This window comes from Apus apus, chromosome 1, assembly GCF_020740795.1.
Source record: "Apus apus isolate bApuApu2 chromosome 1, bApuApu2.pri.cur, whole genome shotgun sequence".
Classification (NCBI taxonomy): Eukaryota; Metazoa; Chordata; class Aves; order Apodiformes; family Apodidae; genus Apus; species Apus apus.
Window position 1 is genome coordinate 202,476,886 of NC_067282.1, and position 6,000 is coordinate 202,482,885.

The following is a 6,000-nucleotide window of genomic DNA, read 5'->3' on the forward strand; positions in this document are numbered from 1 at the left end:
CGTGTCTTTCCCACCCTTACAGAGGCTTTGCTGTGGCAGGACTGGGGACTGTGGTTTGCAGACATGAGACTGACATTCTCTCAGATGTTTCTTTTTTTTCCACCAAAACCTGAATGTTTCCCCCCCTCACACAGCTGTGCATGTGGAGCACTGGAAGTGCATTGTGTTGCTGGTAGCATCTGAATTGCAGTCCAATAAGGTATCAGGATTATCAAGTTAATATCTGAGTGGTTGGAGCTAAAAAAGGAAAAGCTGTAGAAAATTACAGTATGACTCAGATATGCACCAGTTCGTTGGGTAGACCTTGAATATTATGGTCAAATCCTCAGCTTTCTTTACATCTCTTCTTAGCTGCCTTGTCCCTGCAATAGCCAACCTACTTTTTTGTGCTGGTTTGTCTTCATGTTATTTGCATGGAGAGACCTGCCCCTCCTGAAAGGCTGTTTGCAATTACCTGATGCTTTTCCACTGTCACTCAAGCATTCTCCTTTCTGTCTTATTTCTCCTTATTTCCTTGATATCCTATACTTTTAAAATAAATATAGCATGAGTGGGCATGTAGTGAGAAAAGCCCTTCACAGGCAGCCCTACACAGCTCACTGGTCCTAAGCTCTGGATTTTTTAAAAAATTGTTAAGCAGGTGACCAGATTTTGTAAAGTAAAAACTAGACCAAGGAAAGCTGCTGGGATACAGGTCACACCAAGTCTAAGATCTTCTGGTGGCTGAGAAAATGGCTACTTTTCTGGGTTTCCTACTGGTGGCTTTGGCCTGCCAGGGACAGGTGGAGGGGATCATCATAACATGCCTGGAAATCTCCCATATCGTGGCATCTTGGGCGAGGTCCTGGCATTACAGGAAAAATGGTGCTGAAGGGTAAGATCCTCAAGCTATAGAGTGATGCAGATAAGACACTGCATGTCAGATCTCCAGCCTGGGACAGTCAAGCATCTTTCTACACGTGCCCCATCTCATTTTCTTATTAGTGCCACAGATCAGATAACACCAGCAAAGGCAAATCCTGGATGGGATTCAAACCAGTGGAAAAGAGGTGACACAAGTACACATCTGGACTTTCAGTTGCCAAAAAATAGTTCACTATGAAGCCAATTGCCTGGCAGTGAATCCTCTTGATAGCATTATCACACTTTGCGTCCTACCATTATGTCCAGGCCTTCCCAGTGAAAAGGATGATTGGGCAACAGGCCTGTAGGAATTATCTGATGTTCCTATGAAACAGAGATGAAGCATGGAAGTTAGCAATGCCTCTGAGGAAGGAAAAGTGAATACCAGCTCAAAGACCATCAGCTGCAAAGCTGGCCTGCTCCCTAGCATCCTCATCTGAGCCAGGACTCACCTAGCCCTGCAGACTGTACGTACAGCTCAGCTTGAACAAGACCTGTTGGGATGGAGACAGCCAGCAGCAGGGATTTTCCAGGAGGAGACACAGCTCTCACCATGGATTGGTCAGAAATTCAGGCCCTTACTTGAATTCAACTAGTTTATCACAAGTCAAAACCTTTGGGCCAGGTGCTAAGCAGGAATTTGTTGTTTCAGCCACATCAATGGGCAGATGAATGTGGTGATGGATCTTTTCTCAAAGGTCAAGCACTGCTGTGCTTCCTGCCAGCAGCAAAATGATCTATCTCACAAGTCCCTTTGATTCTTAAAGGAAGGCACAGAAGACTGACTCTGCAATGATAGGAACATTTTCTGTCCAGGACCATGCAGAGAACTGTCAAACTCATTCATCAGCTGCCTCTACAAATGGGAATAGCATTCATTCCCCAGAAGCTTGGCAGGGGTTCGGAGCACTGACCTAGAAGTTAAAGGCTCTTTGTTACTAATCCCTGGAGTTATGTAGTCCCAAAGCCCTTCCCTTTCTGTGCAACACAAGACCAGCTTTCATAGCTGTACCCTGAGCCCAGTCAAGTCAATAGAAAGGCTGTCATTGTCTGTGGTGACCAATGCACTGTCCCTGGATTCTGCAAAATTAGATTGGCTTCTGCTTTTGTTACCATCAATACAAGTATAACCAGTGACCACTGCTAAACCCAAATGGGTCTGTAATGTGTCTCTCTCAGGAGTCCCAGTGATGCTGAAATCTGTGGCCACCTTTTTCTACATATTATCTAAAGGCTTAGAATTCCAGCATGTCTTTAATGTTTTCTAGATGCCTTTTACTCTCAGAAGAAGGACTTTCTTGCAACCACACCTGGATCATACACTCCTTGTCCTACTCCCAGCATAAACTTTTTTGAAAGCTTCCTTTGTGTCTTCTGGGAGCTGCTCCAGGTGTGATGTGAAACCACTGTTGGGGTATAGCAACACCATTTCTAGTGCAAAAAAAAGAGCTAGGAAATGAGGTGTCAAGCAAACAGACTTTTAAACCAGCCAAGAACCTGTTTTAACATTAGAAGCAAAATCCTCTGAGTTACATCCTTGAGCAAGATTTTTCTCCTGGACTGTTGGAAACTTCTCTGCTCTTGCTGGCTTTGTGTGTTATTAATTACTTCACTGATATTACATAGTCCTTGATAAAGATTGGAATGATTCTCAGGTCTGGGAAAGAAAAAAACAATAATAAAACAAAAGAAACAAACAAAAAAACAACCACAAAAAAGCAAGTAAACAAACAAACAAGCAAAAAAAAAAAAAAAAGTCAAAGAAAAAAACCAAACACCACCAAAAGCAATGTCAAAGATGTTTACCCTGCAAGTCCTGCAGCCTGTCCATATCTGCTGGTCCTTTCCTGGGGGACTTCAAGTGATGGAGACTTTGGACCAAGATTGTAGGGCAGCATCATGGTACCTGGGACATGTCCCAGCAGATCTGAGACACTGGGGTACTATGTTCTTTCCTTCTCACATGTTATTTAACTGAGCAGCCTGACTCAGTCAAATTACTGGCAAAAAAATGTGTATTTTTATTTTCTACTTTCCTAGAAATACTTCACTGCAGTTCTGAATGTCCAGAAATTAAAATTGGCTCCTTATTACATGCTGAGTTCAATTTGATAACACATCAGAAAAAGGGCCCAAGACAGGTATTAATAAAGGACTGACATTTCTTTTGGTGACAGCAGATGGAGCTACATCCTCAGCAATGTCCCTTTCCAAACACGCACACGCAGAGAGGACGTTTGATGGTTGTGCTGGTCACTTCTCACAGCAGCCTCATCCAGAAGGGGACTTGGTGGACAAAGGAGATGAATAAGCAGGGGTGGAAAGAAGGAAATAAATGCCAGGACTGGAAGCACTGCCCACTTCTCCAAAGATTTTATTTAGCCGACATTTACTAAGGGAGCTCTAATCCCCTTTCACACCATCTGATACAACGTGGGCACTTGTAGCTGCACATGGAAATGTTTGCACCTCTCCGTAACATGTCTGCATCCAGCTCTGAGACCACAACTCTTCCCCAAGAGTTGTTTTACTCTCTCCAGCTCAATAGAAGAGCCGAGGCTTTTCATTAAATTCCAGGCATTCCTTGTATAATTGCCTGGTAAATGACTTCACTAGCCTGCAGCTTCAGACTCCAGGTCTGGAAGAACATCCTTCCTCCTGCCATGTTCACCGAGCTGTTTAGCTTCTCCTTTCCCATGCACCTGTTGAAGTCCTGCAGATGCTTTTAGTTTATATGGGCTAAACCTTTCTCTGGAGTACGATCTTACTTCATCTTCAGGTCCCCATAAATCCCTTCAGCATACCCTCCCAGTCCTGCAACTAGTGCAAGATTTCATCCACTCGCTCCGAAAGAAGAACAGAGAGACTCACTCATCTCCTCACACTGGCAAAAGGCATCATTTTGAATATTGCTTGCTTGAAGTGGTCTAAAAATGAATCATTGTGTAAACACAACCCCTTCTCACTGTTCAAGGGCAGGCAAATCACAGAAAGCTATTTTAATAACACCATGTTTACCATCACAAATGCACCAGCAACGTTTCCACAAGACTGAGCAGCTGCAGCCTGAAGCCCATAGATTATTCAAAAGGCATCTATGAAAATGTAAGACCATCTCAGCCTGTGTCAGATCCAAAGCTGGGTGGGGTAGGAGGGAAAGTTTATTTATTATTTCTAAATCCATTTTATTCTAATCAGGGCTAAACAAGGTGTTCCTGGATGACAGAACCTGCCTGGATTTGTTGAGTTGAAGTTTGTGGTTGGACTTTGAGTGTCTGTGAGGTCCAGTGGGGCTTTTCCTCTACCTCAGGTTTTAATTTAAATTCTTTAGTGCCTTGGAAGAATTGAGTTCACAGCACAGTCCTTCTCTCAGAGAGAACTTTATTATGTTCTCTGTATTCATGTTGGCTACCTGTCTTCATTAAACTCTTCAGGATGAATATTTTTGCAGCTTTACCCCTCTGCCAAGTTCAGTTTAAACCTTCTGCAGCATCCCAAAGCTATCAGGATGGAAGGACTCACCTCAGCTGTCCAGCATCCTGACAGACAGAAACTAGGGATGGAACTGGGATTTTGGCATGCTTCAAAAACAAGGCTGCTCCCATGAATGTGCCGTTGTCCCAAGCCTCACAAAGTCCAGGAAAATCTTAAATTTCCTATGACATTGATTGCAATTGTTGCCTTAGTCTCTGATACACCCTTTCTGTCTGAGATGTTCCTAATTCATGGATAGAGAGAAGCTTACAGAGCTGATTGTCCCTCTCCAGTGTCTTCCTCCCTCTCTTTTCTTACCCCTTGCCAAGAAAAGAGAGGCAAAGTGATTGCTCCCTAATAATCACCCCACATCTAAGCATTAAAAAGGCAACATTGGCTTGTGTAGCTTTTCATCTGACCTGAAACAAGTTGGGGCCAGGCAGAGGGAAGTGAGCTTCACCGCGCTCATGGGAAAAGCTGGCAGAAGTGTTTTGCCCTGTTGACAGATGAGTAGGGCCAAGGGCCAAGCAATGAGACAATTCTGAAAGAGCCTCGAGTCTTCCAGACACTCAGGCATTTCCAACTCAGAGACTTTTCAACCCCCTTCAGCATGTTTTAGGATCCTCATGAAGAGAGGAGGTAAGAGAGAGAAAGCGCTTGCGTTTTTAAATCATTCCACCCACCTCAGAGGAGCAGAAGCACCAGGAAAGCATTTCATAATGTCTCTGATGTTTTCCCCTGCACAAGAAAAAAAATTTCCATCCTTGTTCTTGCAGTCAGATAAGATCAAGCAGCACAGGGCAGAAGGGAGGCACTGACTAAAGCTATTTTAACTCACTCCGAAGCTCTCTGGTCTCAGGTAGGAGCCACGTGAGAGCATCACGTGCCATGGGAATTTAGGCTTGGTCTTGTTTATTGTTCTTGCCCAACTCTGATCTGGAACCCAAGGGATAACTCAGGAGGACATGATGTACCCTGCTCCCTTCCTGTGTCCACTCAAAGGTAATTAATTCTTCAGCTAAGCCTTGGCCCCAAAGCAAAATAAATTCCCGTGTTCAGCTCCCAAGGCAGAACATGCTGCAACTAAGGAAACCTCCTGGGTAAAATGCTTCCAACGCAGAAAAAGTTAATGGAAAATGATTGAGAAGGGCTTGTCCCACATTCTCCTTTACTTGTACTCCTGGCTGCAGCTGAGGCTTTCTCCTACCCTTAGGTAGTCTTCACCAATACACTCCCTGTTAGGAGGGGTTTCTGTAGGGTTCACACTGTTGGCTTGACTTCAGTTGTAAGACAGACTGTAAATATAAAAACCAAAAATGTGGCTGATGGGCCAGCAAGGCGTTCCCTTCCAAGCAGTCAGTCTCCCTTTTGGGTTTCCCCAACTATTTAGCTTCTGCCCACAGAGCTCCCTCTGGCTGGGAAGGACTGTGGGTTGCTTAAGATGGTCATGAGAAGGTCGGGAAGGATCTGGCTGTGTTGTTGCTGCAGGGATGGGCTGTGTGCTCCCCAGTTCTGGTCCTCCAGCTGTCCAAGCCACAGACTCGTGCTCTTGGTGTCACACTGAAGGTGCCAGGAAACATGGGAGCCCCATTTCCCAGCAGACAGCAAAAGGACCTTGGCAGT